We start from the raw sequence: 17001 nt of genomic DNA on the forward strand, positions 1-17001 counted from the left end.
TGTTTGTTTACACAGAGTAAAGGGTGGAAAAGGGGGGAGATGTGTACAAGGATAAATGAGGGGCAGTGTACAAAGCCCTGCTAGCCCTTCTCTCTTGGGGGATAAGTGCTCCTGCTGTGTTTCTATTTATCTCTTCACCAGAATGCAATAAGATATCCTAATATAAAAATATCAATATTATAAGTTAGCTATGCCAACATAGGCTGTGCTCAGAAATTTGTTTTAGTTCTACTGAAAAACTTCCAAGACATCAGTCTCTAGAAACATTATATACGGTGGTTAAATTCCCAGAGCAGTTCACAAAATGGATAGTACAGAGGGATAGCACTGTACCAGTAAAATTTAACTACTGTGTGGTGCAATGTTTTTATGAGAAATTTCTTTTGGAACTTCATATCCACTTATTTAAAATGAGAAGAGGAAATATACTTCAGATTTCCAAATTCACAAGGCTATGAACAGATAGCCAATGTGCATGGTAGCCGGCTTTGTAATTGACCTGATCTATATGAAGATAGGTTCATGGCAGCAATTCAAAGTCATCCACTTATGTTTTAGAGTCTAAGCTATCTACAAGGACCTATTTTTTGGAGCAGAGATGGCCCATGAAATTTCAATACCTTAAACTCCAAACCATAGAAACTACCTGTCAAGATTCCTGTAATAATGCCCAACATTATTAAAATCAGATTTCTCCTAGCTAAACAAGTACACCTTGCCATCTCCTACAGATTAAAATGGTCTTAACCCACCTCTCAATTCCCCTACAAAATAATTTACAGTGCCAGGAAACTGCTTTGATAGTTTAAAAAGTGTTTTTATGAAAGATTTTTTTAAATCACTAGTTTAAGATTTTGAACAAAATGTCATTTTCTTAAGACATCTACTATATAGGTATTACAATTATTGTATAAAGGAGTACTATACCAAAAGAAACTCAATATTTGAAATTTATTAGATAGATTTTCTCCTTCAACATTATTCACTGAATCCAAAAGACAGACTTTTAAGATGGAAAGAGGAAATAGACTCCTTTTATTGAGGTAGACTCATTCTAATTTTTGCAACTCAATTGCACACAAGGTACTAAGGTGTACACCCTTATCTTCAGGGAACTCATAATCTAGTAATAAATATAAGCTACATCCACAAATATGATATAGAATACAATGTATGAGAGTCATAAAAGAGCTAGCTCAAGAGAGGAGAATAGAATAAGATAGGATTTAGATTATGCTTTGGTGGTGTTCAGTCATGCCCAACTCATGGTGACCCCACTTGGAGCTTTTCTTGGTAGAGATCCTGGAATAGTTTGTCATTTCCTTCTCTAGCTCATTTTACAGTTAAGGAACTAACTAAGGCAAATAAAGTTAAAAGTGACTTACCTAGGGGCTACTTTTTCACTATTATCAATTTAATTTAAAAAATTTGTATTAAGTATCTACAGGGTATTCAAAGGCACTGTACTGAGGAAAATTCAAAGTTTCTATAAGACAATGCCCACTCTAAATGAATTTTAGTCTAAAAGAACATGATATATACAATCATAATTTATAAATTCATTAAGAGTTGCTTCAGAATAACATGGACCTTAACTGAACTTTTTACTTGTTAAGCAAAAGGAAACCACTGAAGAGATTTCAGCAGAATAACTGGAAATTAATTTGGAAGATTGGTATGAGGAATAAATTAGATGGAGAAAAGGCAGGAAGATCTGTCAAAAGCTTTGTTATTGTTGCATTCTCAAAAAGGACCATGACATACATATCAGAGAGGTGATGCCATGACATGCAAGGGAACTGGATTAAAGTAAGGGAAGGCTGTGCAAAGTCACCTGCCTCACTCTCCCCTCCAGAGTCAACTGGGTTCAGTGGCCAGACAGAGATCAAGCTGACTGCAGATGTGCCTGGAGGCTGTGAGAGGCCTTGGCCTTTTTAAGCTAAGGTCTTTAAGCTTTAAATGGGCTCAGAGGAAACTAGGGAGAAGGCAGAGTTGTGTTGCCCAACTGGCCAGTTCTAATTGGTTTCTGAGTGGAGCAACTCCAACTCCTACTCACATAAGTTAGTTATACTTTGTTCTCAAAGAGAACCAGGACATTCCAAGTGAACCAAATTCAAATGTGCAAAGTCACCAGCCTTACTTGCCTCCTCCAGAGCCAACTGGGTCTAGTGGCAAGATATAGGTCAGAACTGGAAATGGCACTTCATTAGAATCCTAGTACAATAAAGAAAGGTACAGGTAAAGTGGGAAAAGGAAAAATATGAATAATAGGGAGAACAGAATGAAAAGAAATAGGGCCCAGGCTGATTATGAGAAGGATCACCCCAAAGTTTTAAATTGGAAAAAAAAAAAAAAAAAAGAGAGAGAGAGTGAATGGTGTTGTAAGGAATAGAAACAGTGAGATGAAAGAGTATGAATAGTTTGTGCCCTTTGATCCGCAGTGCTACTATTGGGCTTATATCCCAAGGAAATACTAAAGAAGGGAAAGGGACCTGTATGTGCCAAAATGTTTGTGGCAGCTCTTTTCATAGTGGCTAGAAGCTGGAAGATGAATGGATGTCCATCAATTGGAGAATGGTTGGGTAAATTATGGTATATGAATGTTATGGAATATTATTATTCTGTAAGAAATGACCAACAGGAGGAATATAGAGAGGCTTGGAGAGACTTACATCAACTGATGCTGAGTGAAATGAGCAGAACTAGGGGATCATTAAACACATCAACAATGATACTGTATGAGGATGTATTCTGATGGAAGTGGATATCTTCAACATAGAGAAGAACTAATCCAATTCCAATTGATCAATGATAGATAGAATCAGCTACACCCAGAAAAGGAACACTGGGAAATGAGTGTAAACTGTTAGCATTTTTTTGTTTTTCTCCCCAGATTATTTTTACCGTTCGAATCCAAGTCTTCTTTTGCAACAACAACAACAAAATTCGGTTCTGCACATATATATTATACCTAGGATATACTATAAGATATTTAATATGTATGGGAATGCCTGCCATCTAGGGGAGGGGGTGGAGGGAAGGAGGGGAAAAATTCAAAACAGAAGGGAGTACAAGGGATAATGTTGTAAAAAAAATTACCTATGCATATGTACTGTCAAAAAAAAAAGTTATAATTATAAAATTTATTAAAAAAAAAAAAAGAAAGAAAAAGTATGAATAGTTTGGCAAGTTTGAGAGGACCATTGTATATTCAAGTATCTATATTATATAGAGAGTTGAATAAATCTATCTGGAGTTTAGAAAAGAGACTAAATTGAAAATAAAATTTTGCAATCAACTGGATACAAATAAAAAATAAGCTAATAATGGAAGCTACTGACATGGTCAACAGAAAAAAAAATGTAGAAGAGAAGCTCAAAGGAATAAAAAGATTGAAGAAAATGAGAAGTAATAGAGAGATGGAAGGAAAACCAATAGGAGAGAAGAGACTATTCAGAGAAAAGGATTATCGATATTATCAAAATCATGAAGAAATTTGAAAACATTTATTACATTTAGGGATTAGGAAATCACTGGTAATATTTGAGATATGTGCTTCAGCTTGGGATGGGCACTCAATTCAAATAGAGTGTTTTTCAAGAAACTTTACCCCTTTTAAAAAAATGTTCCCTTACTTAGCTACCCAAATAATACAGTCACAAAATAATAAATAATCCCTTTAAGACACTGATATCATTCAACTTGGACATTAAGGTTTAAGAATTGATTTGATATAGAATCATCTGAAAATGTGTCTCCAACAAGAACATCAAAGCCAATGAATCCTATTTGCACAAATTAAATTTTCATTATGCCAGATTAAAATACACCAGTGAAATGCTCAGCATGCTTTAACAGACTACATGTTTTATTAAAGGGACAGATGCAAACTGCATTTTAGGATTGACTTCCTAATTTCCACTTGTATATACTCAACAAAAGAATGGATAAAACCTCTGAAAAAGGCAACTGGATGGCCCAATGGATAGTTTGACTCCAGACCCCACTTTCTAACCACTGCACTACCTAGCTTGTCAGAAAAACCTTAGTTTAAATCTGGACTCAGACACTTACTTGCTGTGTAATCTTAGGCAAGTCACTTCAGCCTGTTTACCTCAGTTTCCTCATCTGCCAAATGAGCTAGAGAAATGGCCAACTCTTCTAGTATCTCTATCAAGAAATGCCTCAGAGAGGTCACAAAGAGTCAGACATGACTGAAATGACTGACCAAATCTTTGAAAAAAAATATTTCTTTAATCAGAAGAAACAATTACATTGTTAGGTAAAGAAAATGTATTTAGTTCCATGTGTCATCAAGTTGATGAAGCTGTCATTGTTAACCTTTAACTTTAGGGACTACACAGATCTCTAGTTTCTTCTAGTTAGTTAAAGTAGGTTGTGTTTGTTTTCTTGGTTAGGCCAAAATCTAGACTCTTTTCTTATCCCAATCTTCACATACACTTTTAGCCTAAATGTCCCAGCTGTTTTCTGATTTTTCCTCATAAGTTTCATTTACAACTCACTAGGGCACATAGAATTCAGAAAGTTCTGACTCTCATGAATCAAATGCGCTAATAAGAAATTTACTCAGCCAGAGAAATTGATTTCTCTCCTTCATTCTCTCACTTTTGGAGGAAGATCTAGGATAAAATCCTTTAAGTGTGGCCATAAGATCATAGCTTTCAAGTTGGTAAAGACCTTAAAGTTTATTAAATACAATCCTCCATTTTAATCAAGAAAACCATAGAAGTAAGTGCAAGGGATAATGTTGTAAAAAATCACCCATGCATATGTACTGTCAAAAAAATGTTATAATTATAAAATAAAATTAAAATTAAAAAAAAAAAAAATACAGCAAGGTGGTCTTGCCCAGGATCATACAGCTGTCTGACAAGAGGTTTAAACCCAGTTTTTCTGACTGAAAGGGCAGTGCTCTATCCACTATGTCATGATGCCTCATTTAATCTAAATTTCTTGTTTTCATCCATCCCAAAATGTTATGGTGGGAAGAGGATCAGGAGATAACCAATAGGAAAAATTCCTAATGTTGGTAGTAGCATTGAATGTAAGTGACAAATTTTTCACCTTTGGCAAATCAATTCTCATTACCTTTCCAACTCCCAAACACCTTCTCTAAATTTCTTTGCCTCATTCAGTAGTTAGTAGGCTACTCTCCTTACAACTCAAAGCAAAAATTTTGGTCTAGTATCTGTCCTCTCCACAAATGCCAAGAACAGTCTTAAAGTGTGCAAGTGACCCACCCCCATCCACCCTTACTCCATAACTCCAGACTCTCCCTTTTCCTTCTTGATATTCAGAGATGCTTCTTTGGACAGGAAGATACTGATCCAAAAAGCCTCTCTTCTTCTTGGCCATTTTTTCCCGTCTTTGCCCTTAACATTTCATCCCTGTCTTAAGGCATCTGCACTTGCTACAATGTGCTTGTCCCCATCACTACCATGAGTTCAGCTGTCTCACTACTACCCTCAAGTACTGATTCCTTCAAATAGCATTTACTGATTCCTCCAGTTGTTAGGGATTCCCTCCCCAATTACTTTGTATTTATTTTGAATACATCTAGTATTTCTTTAAGTACCAAACAGCACTAGCATTCTGAATAGAATGGAATCTCCTTGAAAGCAAGGACCCAGTTCACTTCTGAATTTGTATTCCCCACTCCTAAAACTAGTTTCTATGTGGCAGGGGTTTAAAGTCTGTTAACTGATTAATTCTTTTTCATATACCATATTCTTCAACATTTTTTTCTTAATAAGTCCATTCATTCCCACAGTCACTATTGAAGTCCTGGGTCTCACTATGAAACAAAGCATCAATAAATAAATATTTTCTAAACACCTTTGTGCCAAGCACTAGAGGTGCTGCTTATGCAAATTCAAAAATGAAAATAGCCAATTGGTGATGTATGCATTCAAATAAGTTATATACAAATAAATATAGTGATTGGGGGGAGGGGGAGACTATTAAAACTAGGGTGATTTTAGTTAAACTTTACAAGGAGCTACAAGTGGAGATAAGGAAAATATTCCAGGCATGGGGACAGACAGTGCCAAGAAGAGGGTATACACACAGAGACACACATACAAGGACTACCAAGCAAACTAACTTGTCAGTAGCACAGACAGAGAAAGACACAGGATTGGGAGGAGGGGAGGGGCAGGAAGAGGTTAGACCCAGCTTATGAAGAGCTTTAAACGGCAGAAGTGTTATTTTATCCTACAACAAATAGGGCACTACAGAAGGTTCTTGAGGAGTTAAGTGACATGATCAAACCTGTGCTTTAGAAGAGGGCTTCTTAAATTTTTTCCACTCACAACCTCTTTTCACCAGAGAAATTTTTATGTGACCTCAGGTATATAAAATAGGCACACAAATAAAATGTTTACTGATAATAAATCATAATTTTTTAACCTCCATATTCAATCAAGAGACATCATATGAGGGTCTCAACCCACAGCTTAATAAACTGAACTTTAGAATAACAACATGGTAGTTAAATGGAGACTAAGAGAGAGACTGGATGCTAGAAGATTAATTAGCAAGATAAGGATATAGACTATGGTGGTTATGCTACAAGAGAATGTATGTAAAATGTTGGAGTCAAGCTTGACTAATACTTAAAGAAAAGATCTTTTAAGTTCCCATAAAAATGTTTATTCCTATAAAAAAGCTGTTACTTTAAAAATAAACATTGTACTATATGTTAGCTTTTAAAAAGTAGAATTAGTTTTTTTAAGTTCATCTGTTAAACAGTTATCTTAATGGTTTAAATGTGATACTTTAACTTTCTTTTAAATTCTGCACAAAACTACTTACACACACATACACACACATACACACACACACACACACACACACACACACACACACACACACACACACACAACCCCTCAGTTTCCATTCCTTTTTTTCTTTTTAAATGCATACTGACTATCAAAGTGGTTCCTATATTTAATTTTCCATTACTAATGGAGGGCTAACTATGAATAACTCAAACATGGTTAGCCAAAATAATTTATATTCATAGGTGAAAGGAACTGAATAGATTTTGTTTGTCTTTTCTAGATGGGGGAAGAAGCTATAAAGAATAAACATGCTCTAACTGCAGTAATGTTAGTTTGAAAAGAATTTGCCAGGAATATAGCACTAAAGTGAAAAAAATCAAGAAATGGCTCTATAGCAAAGAGAATATGCAACCTTAAGTATTTTGACTTGCTCAACTAAAAATACAAATCAGTATTTTTTTTTTAAATTTCAAGGCCTACTAACACCAAATCAGATTATGTGGATGGAAAATTATTCAATCTAATAGTAATCTGTAAATCATAGCATATTTTGCATGATTACATGGCAGGATGACATAGCTGGCCTCAGATCTGGGTTTGAGTCCTGTCTCAGACACACATGGCTAAGTGACTCAGCAAGTAACTTAAGATTCCAGGGCTACAGGCAATGAAGACTAAGGCTAATCAGTGTATCTGCAATAATAAATGGAGTTTAGGAATCAAGTTTTATTAAACATAGTAGATAACTTAAATTTCTTCAAACTTTAAAGAATAAGAAATAAGAGGAAACCAGAAAGGTTCTAACCTCTAAGACCTTACTATAGTATTCAAGCCAATATCTTAATAGCATGTTTTCTAAGCATTTATTTTTTAAATTACATTTTCCAACAATATAATATGTAAAACTGCGCGAGATGTCAATAATTAGAGCATTCTTCAAATAACTTAATTTTTTAAAAAAGTGGAAATCCACCTAGAGCCAGAAAAGAAGTAGCAACTTTGCTTCATGAAAGGCTTATATTATTTTAAATCTTTTCTACATTAAATAACTTTTCTATCTTATCATGCTTTCTTTCTTAAGAGGGGTCACAAATTATAACAAAATTAAGATTAAATGCTCACATTCCTTTTAAGAGGCTGTCTTTTCACACATCAACATGTTTGTGAACTTTTCTACCAAAAGTCAGGACTTGAGATAGCACCAGATCAGCAGCAATGTAGAACTCAAAAAGGAAAACAAGATAATTCTCATGCACACAATGTCAATGCCAGATTATTGTATACTTCATGATATATGGAAGGATTCACTGTGTACATACTGGCGGTGTGTTATGATATAAAGCATTTTGGTACATGGTAACATAAACACATCACCTTCAAAACGTGCTTTTGATACATAAGTTAACCATCCCACTCCATTATACTCCCCCATCTTTTAATTTAGTGATGATGTTTTCTTTTCTAAGTGACAACCTAGACAAATTGCCTTAAGATCAGTTTTATGACCATTCAACAAGAAGTCTTTAATTCTTACCTTTGACTTGTTTGTCATTGTTCCCACTTTAACTTCCAGTCAAACTAATCAAAAATAATCAATAAATTCAAAACACCACTACAGGAAGAAAGAAAAGCCATTCATAAATAGGTAATACTCAATGTACTGGCTCCTATCAAAAAACACCATTTTCACCAAAACAGAAGAATATCCAATAAACATTTAAGCTCTTGTTCTGGGCAAGGTACCTATCCTCAGAAAGTTTACCTACTGCCGGTAAACATCTCGTGAAAGAAAACAATTTCTACAGGCAGTATAAAATGTTTAGGGGAGGTTAGGTTACATGATTGGCAAGATGATTTAATGCCCTCATTTCTATTTTGTTTCCATGGTCATAGAAAAAGGAAAAGAGACCCTGTGTTCAAAATGGTCAGTGAGAAGGAACATGACCTGTCCTCAATACAACAGAACATAGACTGGGCTAAAAGATATATAAAGCAAAGCTACTATAAGAACACAGACTGAGAGATGCTTTCTGGTATAAAAGAGACAAGGAAGAACAAACAAAAAACAAAACAAACAAACAAAAAAAAAACTTGAGCTGGTCCTTGAAAGATCAGTAGGATTTCAACAGGTGGGCAGAACATACTAGGCAGAAAGAACAATATGAACAATGGCAGGGAGGATGGGAAAGTTTAGCTAAAGGCAGAATTTGAAGGAGTGTAGTTAGAGAATCCTAGAGTTAAGATCAGCTCAGATTTGTAGGAGTTCTAATGCAGGGGATTCTTAATCCAGAGTTCATGAACTTTAAAAAAATTTTTTTTGTATTGAACTAAGTGGGTTCTTTTGTAATCCTATGTATTTTAATGTATCTATCTAAAAACATTATCTGAAAAGGAGTCCATAGATTTTACCAAACAGCTAATGAGGTGTACACACACACACACCAAACTAGAATTTGGGCTATATGCACTAAGCAACAGAGAGTCCCTGAAGATTATCTAAGCAAAGGAATATCATGATCTAAGAAGGAAAGAAAGAGACAAGTAATTATGACATATTTTGATGGAATCAAGGACCTATAATCTTGTTTTTATACAATGGTGAATACCACTTCCAATAATAATAGCTAGCATTTATACAGAGTGTTTCCTATGTGCCAGGCACTGAGCTAGATGCTATTTGTATAGCACTCATTTATCCTCAAACTATCTTAGTAAATTCTCATTTTATAGCTGAGAAAATTGAGGCAGAGATTAAGTGGCTTGCTGAGAATTACCCAGCTAGAAAGTGCCTGAGTCTGGATTTGAACTCAAAGTTTATTGACTGCAAGTCCAGTGCTCTATCCACTGCACTCAATGTACTGGCTCCTACCAAAAAACTCCATTTTCACCAAAACAGAAGAATATCCAATAAACATTTAAGCTCTTGTTCTGGGCAAAGTAGCTATCCTCAGAAAGTTTACCTACTGAAGGTTGTCTTTTTCTTTATATGGATTAGCTAAAAGGCTACTGGAACAGAAGACTGAATAAAAGAAGCGGAGAGAACAATTACAGTATAAACTAGATGATGTCAGTTTTTAAACATTTTGGGGCAATATATTGGGCAGAAATATCAGCCATCACCAATCATCTTGCCTTTGTCTTGCCACTGAACTGTTATAAATGGAGGAGAGAGTGACACTAAGAGTTTTGCAAAGCTCCACCTCACTTAAATCCAATTCACACTCAAAACACAACCCTTGGAATGTCAGTGATCCTCTTCAAGAATGAAGGATGGATGACAACAGTACCAAAGTTAGGGATAAAGGGGCTTAAAGGTTATCTGGTGTATCCTCCCAGCTTTAGATAAAAGAATCTTGGGCCCAGTTAAGTTAAATGACACAAGAGGGATGAGGAGAGAAACTGGCATTAGTCTAGAAGGGAATTTCAGGGAATAAACATAAAACACCACAGAGAACAAGAGTGAATACCCAACAGAATGAAAAGTAAAGTAATATGGGAGAACACAATTCACTTCAAAGCCCCTAAGATTCATAATGGCTCAAAGTTCTAACTTCCAATACAACAAAATACAAGGAGATTATAAGACACGTACTGTTCAGATCATAATGAGCAGCCCATAGCGAAGTTCAAGCAGTATATATACCTCTGGGACAAACACTCTGTACAATAAAGGAACTGGGCCCAGAATTTGGGGGGGGGGGGGGAAGAAAGGAAAAAAAAAAGATAAACAGGATTGTAACTGGGAAACTGCAAACAACTTCAAAAAGCCCAAGCTTCTACTGAAACAAAGGCCCACTTTTGTATCAATAGACTTCCAGTGATGCTATCCAATTCCATAGCTTTAGATAATTATCTTAGAAGTATTAAAGTTGCAGGTCATCCAAAGAGTAATGGAGAGGCAGTGATGAGAGGGAAGGAGCAGCACATTGCCAAAAAATGCTGGGGGAGCACTTGAATAAATTGTAAAGGGTATCAAAGCACTGACTTTGAAGAGGTAGGTCAATCAAACAAGAAGACATGAAGCCCTTTAGTGATGAGGCAGGCACACATCACCAAGATAAGCAAAGTCTGAGGAACAATCCCCAAGTATCAAGAGAGCTACAGGAAGGCCCTAAGAATATCAGCTCAAGCTCTCTGGAAGGATTTACCAGATCGAAGAAAAGAGTTACACAGACAGGCTAAGATGGTGGAGTAGGGAAAGGATTTCAATCTGCACTATAAAACAAAATACATGGATAAACTTCACAGATCCATGTTCAGCAATGCAATTTAATACCAATCTGCTCCTAAGAAAATTAAAGACTCTGGGGGTGGGAATCTTTCTGAAGGACTCATTTACAAAGCAATATAAATAAAAATCACAGGTGTATTAATATTCCAAAACTTAAAGAACCTGACAAAAATTATCTGAAGTATAAAGTACCAATATAATGTATGGGCTAGTCACCTTGTATCATAAAGATTCCTATTTTTGGTTCAGATGTCAATACATATTAAAAATTAAAGCAAATATATTTAAAAGCATATTTTAAACACAAATAAAATTAAAATTAAGTTAAATTTAAAGTAGTATTGCACTTCAAAACTACCAACTATATCTTGATCCAAAGTGTACATCTCTTCTACCGGCATAAAGCTTTCAAAAATCTTTCCTGACACCACTCTATCCTTACAAATTTGAAAATCATTCTTTACTAATCTACAACTAAGTTGTCTGGGTGAGAAAATGTTTAGCTGTTAATTTGAGGCTTCCTAAATATATCTATGCAGAATGGTAAATGCTGGAAAAAGTAAAAACTAAGAATACAAGCATAAATTTCAACTAGAAATTCTTATACTAAGGAAAAACTTCCCTGTACAACTTGTTACAGTTATAAATCCTTTAATCCATTTAACTTTGGTTAGGAATCTTTTAGTAACTATAGCAAGCACTGACAGAAACCAGAAAGAAATATTTATTCTCGTTTTAAGCAGACATAGAAAACTTCCTAACATTCTCGCTTTTCTCCAATTGTAGAAATTTGCTCAAAATCCTTACAACTCAATTTATAAAACTACACGATTCCTTACAGAGAACATTTTTCAAAGGCCAGGTTTACTTTGTTGAAAATTATTTTTGCACGTATTTTGAAAAATAAAAAGCTATTATTAAAAAAAAAAAAGCTAAACACAAATACAAGATTTAAGCAGAAATAGCATTATTGGTTTTTCTATATTCACAGTTGAGATTGATGCCAGTCTCAGTAGGATGCCATTTTGAGGTTTTCCAGAAAGAAATTCAGATTGGTTTAAGGACTATAGAATAAGGTAAGGAATGCAAAGTAAATGCAAAAATTTTAAATGCAAATATATATATACATATATATATATATATATATATATTTGGAGATTCCTAAAAAAAAAAAAAAAAAAAAAATCATTTTCTATCACCATAAAGTTCCTAAGAGTGACATTTTAAAATGGCAACCTACAACTTGTGTCCAGAAATGCAAATATTTAAAAAATATATTTTTAAGCTGCTTAAAAGCATAGTGCTAATATTGTGCCAAATAAATTTCTCTCTTTTAAAAATAATGTTACAAATTTCCTGGTTTCCTTCCAGGTTGTCACCCTGTCTAAATTCTGGGAGGTCACAAATTTTAGAAAGTATAAAACTAAGCAATAAGATCAAGAATTAAGTATCTGGCTTAAAAAGTGCAATTACACATTGAAAGTATGTTTTAAATAAGAAAAGATTTGGCATTTTTCACCATATTGACAAATTCAAGGGGAGTATTCGTTTCAGTTGTCTTCAATCAGAAGTTGAGAGTCAAGGAAAAAAAAAAAAAACTTCAGTTATCCCTTGCAGATTGTTCTACTTTTGGTACCTAAAACTATTAAACTTCCCTAAAGGGTCCAGGACCCAAAATGCTGTATACAAAAGAACTGTACATTTAAGTTAGCTTTATCAAACACTACCATTAGAAATGAGATACTCAAGAAAGGCCTAAAATCCACTAGAGGGGCAGATAAGTAGTTTTAGTTTAGTCTTCCTCAAAAAAACAATGTAACAAGTTCCTGACTCCTGAAATATGAACTATTAACAGTAACTATGTCACATTAACCCATTGCTAATATACTATGTATGGTCAATCTTTGGAATGTAAATAATTTTAATCTTGATCACAAAAAACTAGCCTCTCCAAAAATTATCAGTTTTCATTTTTTAAGTTATTCTATCCTCATTCATTGTAACCAAAGTATTTACCACTTTTTAAAATCTCAGACAACCGCAAATAACCTAATAATGACAAGGCAAGCAGAGAAAATAAACTATCACAGATTCAAGAGAAGGGGGAAAAGTTTCCATTTTGAGAGTCCCCTTATCTGGATCACTTATAAGAAGGGGGCAAAAGTTCCCTGGCAATGGGGTTATGGTTGCCTTTCAATGAAAGGACAAGCAGCTTTGTTTCTCTCCCTTGGCCTGGGATCTAAGATAAACACACAGTAGGCACTTATTTATTCAGTGCCAGGGCTTAAATCAAAAGTCTAGAAACGCCTGAAGGATCAGCCCACAGTTGGCACTTACTGAATGCTGGAGAACTTATCCACTATACAAAAGTCTAGAGGCACCTGAAGGATCAGCACACAGTAGGCACTTAATGAGTACTGGCTGGTTTGGAACCTGGAGGATAGATACAGTAGGCACCAAGTGCTATTGGCAAAGTCTGGAGGAGGGAGAAGGAAAGGTCGGCATACAGTAGGCACTTACTGAGTGCTGGAGGGCTTGGAACCTGGAGGACAGACACACAGTAGGCACTTGTTTAGTGCCAGGGCTTATCCACCATACAAAGATCTAGAGGCACCTGAAGGGTCGATACACAGCAGGCACTTACTGAGTGCTGACTGGCTTGGGACCTGGAGGACAGACACACAGTAGGCACCAAGTGCTAGATGTCGTGACTACTCCAGGCAAAGTTTGAAAGAGGGGGAAGTCGACACACAGTAGGCAATTACTAAGTGCTGGCTGGCTTGGGACCTAGAAGACAGACACACAGTAGGCACCAAGTGCTAGTTGGCATGACTACTCTAGGCAAAGTCTGGAAGAGGGGAAGGGTCTGCACACAGTAGGTGCCTACTCGGTGCTGAAAGGCCTCGGATGGGCACTGAGGCCTACAAGTGTCCAGCTCACAGGGAGGGGAGGGGGCGGCACGTGTGAGCCAGTGTGTGAGCCAGTGTGTGAGTTGAGTGTATTAGCGCGCGCGCGTGTCCGTGGGGACGCGGCGGGGGCCGCCCTCTTCTCCGGAGTAACTCGGCCCGCCGGGGGCCCCGGCGCTGACAACGTGCGTGGCGCGGCGGGGCGGCGCCCCCCCCCCCCCCCGGGTCGCGGCACGGCCCAGGCCCCGTCCCCGCGCTCCAGCCCCGGGGCCTTCCCTCCCGGCCCCCTGGCCCTCCCCGCTCGCCCCGCCTTCCTCCGCGGCCTCCAAAGGCCACGGGACCCCCCACCCCCCCCTCCCTCGCTCCCCTCCCCCAGCCGCGTCCGCGTTCCGGAGCTGACGCGGCGGGCGACTCGCCGGGCCCCACTCTGGCCGGGCTCACCTCAGGCGGCTCCGGGGGCGCTGGACACAGGCAGGCTCCTGGGTCCCGGCTCTCCCTCTCCTCGTCCCTCCTCCCCTTTCAGTCTCTCTCCTCTCTCTGTCTCGCTCGCTCGCTCCCTCTCTTTCTCTCTCTCTCTCTCTCTCTCCTCTTTCTCTCTTCTCTCTCTCTCTCTCTCTCTCCCTCTCTCTTCTTCGGTTAACTCCGCTTGTTTCTCGACAAAATGGCGCCGGAGGTCGCGCGCTCACGTCGCGGCCTTTCCCCTCCCCGTTTCCATTTCACCATTCGCTGCCTGCACGGGGCGGGAGGTTTTGGACCTGGACCAATCACGCTTCCATACCTGTGACTTATATCCAATCAGCGACGCGGGACCGCGGATTTAAACCAATCACATGCTATCACTCGAGGAAAGTAAGGAAGAAGCCCGGCTCTTTCTATCAACCACCAATCCAAACTAATCTTTCGCGGGCCTTGGCCAATAGCAGCTCACCCGTCCCTAGGGAGCTGGAGTCAGCCTGCTCGCGCCTGCGCTCGTGAGTCAGACCAATGAGAGTGCGGCCTATGCTTCGATTTGGTGCTTTTTGGACATCCCGCCTGCTCTCGAGAGTTTCGACCAATAAGATCGCGGCGCCGCATCCCTGAGCAACAGTAAATGAGGAGGAGGGAAGCGGGCGGGATACAAGAGAATAAAAATGATCACAGGCGGGAATTTCTTCAGCACCAACAGCGGTTTTCTCTCTTCCCTTCTTTCAAGAGTATTACAGCCCGAGTCCCTATTCAAGAGACCAGAATGACAATCTGGATTCCTCTCTTCCTCTTCTCCTCTTGAAGTACTGAGAGCCATTCCCTCCTAAGCAACCTCCTCACAAATACCTTCTTTTGATTGCTCCCCACCTCCGGACTACATTTCCCATAGTGCAACGCAACCTCGGGCAAAGGAGGGTTGAAGACCTAATAGTTGCGTATTGCATTTTGGGACTCGTAGTTCCCACAGAGGTTAAAAGTTGTAAGGGGAGCAGTCCTTAGAGCGAAGCGTGCTGGGAGCTGTAGTCTGTTGTGCTTTACACCTGGCCTTTAAAGAGAAAGGTTCCATACTGCCCTAGTTTCCCCAAGACATACCTGTCTCCCCATATCCAGTCCAGGTGGGTGTGGGGGAATCTCAGTAAGGGCCTCCTCTTTGTAAAGTGGCCATAAGCACGTCAGCGATTAACCAGATGGTCAAAGCCTCTTTTCCAGAGGACTGGGAAGGGACCTTGAACATGGAAATTTGGAATTGAGAGGACTTAGGAAACCTCCCTGAGTCCAGTTCAGTTCCTCAGGCCCCCGCAGGCTCACTCGGATAGGAGCTCCCCAGAGGTAGGATCCAAGCACAGAGCTCTTAGCTGCATCTTACGGCAGAGCCACCTCCTCCAAGCATTTCTGCTCCTGAGAACGAAGCCTCCGAGAAGGAACTCCACCCAGACGCCATCAGTAGTCAATGCCGAGGTCCCGGCAGGAATACTCCCCCAGCTATGTGCCCCGACTTACTCTGATCCCTCACCCCCAGCCTCCCTCCAAAAGTCCACACACAATCTTCACGTTCACCGGGAAATTCTTGAAACTTGCCTTCAACCAGTCTTCACTTGTGTGTTATAAACATTTCTTTTGCCTGGAGACAATAGTTTTGAGAGTCTCAAAACACTTCTCAAATATTATCACATTTGATGCTGATCAACAACCCTGGGAAGTAGAGGTTGCTTTTATCTCCATTTTACAGATGCAGAAACTGAGGCAGACAAGCAGTGAAGTGATTTGACCAGGAAACACCTTGAATTGAGGTGTTTCCAACTTCAGGTCCAGTATTGTATGCGTTGCGCCAGATACACAAACATTTCAGAAGTAAAGAAGACTAATTAGCACCTTCAGTAATGGACAGTTGCTCATAGTTCTATAGTACACAATCATTGCTGCTGCACGTATCAAGTAATTACTATGACTCCGGTGCATCCGCATAGGGCAGAGGCAAGAGTCAGTCCTCGGGCGTTTATTAATACTTCCTATGCGCGAGGGGGCGTTATGCTAAGTGTTGAGAAGACAAAAATAGAAAAGGGTAAGAAAAAGGTAGAAGCTCCCAAGGGGCTCCCATAGCAACGGGGAGGACACCTTGTAAAGAGCTAGATACTTGAAACAAGTAGGGAAAAAAGGAGAATGTAATCTCAGAGCACACTCACAGTGGTCCTCAAACTTTTTAAACAGGGGCCAGTTCACCGTCCCTCCCACTGTGGGAGGCCGGACTATAGTAAAACAGAACCTCACACTCCGCCCCTCGGCCCATTTGCCGTAACCCGGCAACGTCCTCAGCCGCTGCATCTGGCCCACGGCCCATAGTTTGAGAACCCCTGCAGGACCTTGGAGGGGGGGGGAAGGCTCCTGCAGAAGGGATTTGGGCTACCTGGAAGGAAGAGACAGAGCATCCCAGGCAGGGCAAGAGCTTACCCAGAGGTGCTACAGAAAAAAGGGTGGACCGTCTTCTTTAAGCGACAACAAGTAGCTTAGTAGCATCAAGTAGCATCCGTTCATCAGCTGCATGAAGCCACCGACAAGTACCAGCAGCTTACAAGAATGACAAGGTGCCAACGTGCTG

At 39.0% G+C, this 17001-nt stretch overlaps 1 protein-coding gene across 9 annotated transcripts in view; it reads right to left on the reverse strand.

The window, feature by feature from the left end:
* The window catches only part of CNOT1 (CCR4-NOT transcription complex subunit 1), a 95037-nt gene extending 79971 nt beyond the window's left edge, over positions 1 to 15066 (reverse strand). For all 9 annotated transcript variants that reach the window (XM_074285912.1, XM_074285913.1, XM_074285908.1 and 6 more), the window contains exon 1: positions 14382 to 15066. The gene's annotated coding sequence lies outside the window, so the exon portion shown is untranslated. The remainder of the gene's footprint in view (positions 1 to 14381) is intronic.
* Between the last annotated feature and the right edge of the window lie 1935 nt (positions 15067 to 17001).

Source organism: Sminthopsis crassicaudata, chromosome 2 (genome assembly GCF_048593235.1).
Source record: "Sminthopsis crassicaudata isolate SCR6 chromosome 2, ASM4859323v1, whole genome shotgun sequence".
NCBI lineage: Eukaryota > Metazoa > Chordata > Mammalia > Dasyuromorphia > Dasyuridae > Sminthopsis > Sminthopsis crassicaudata.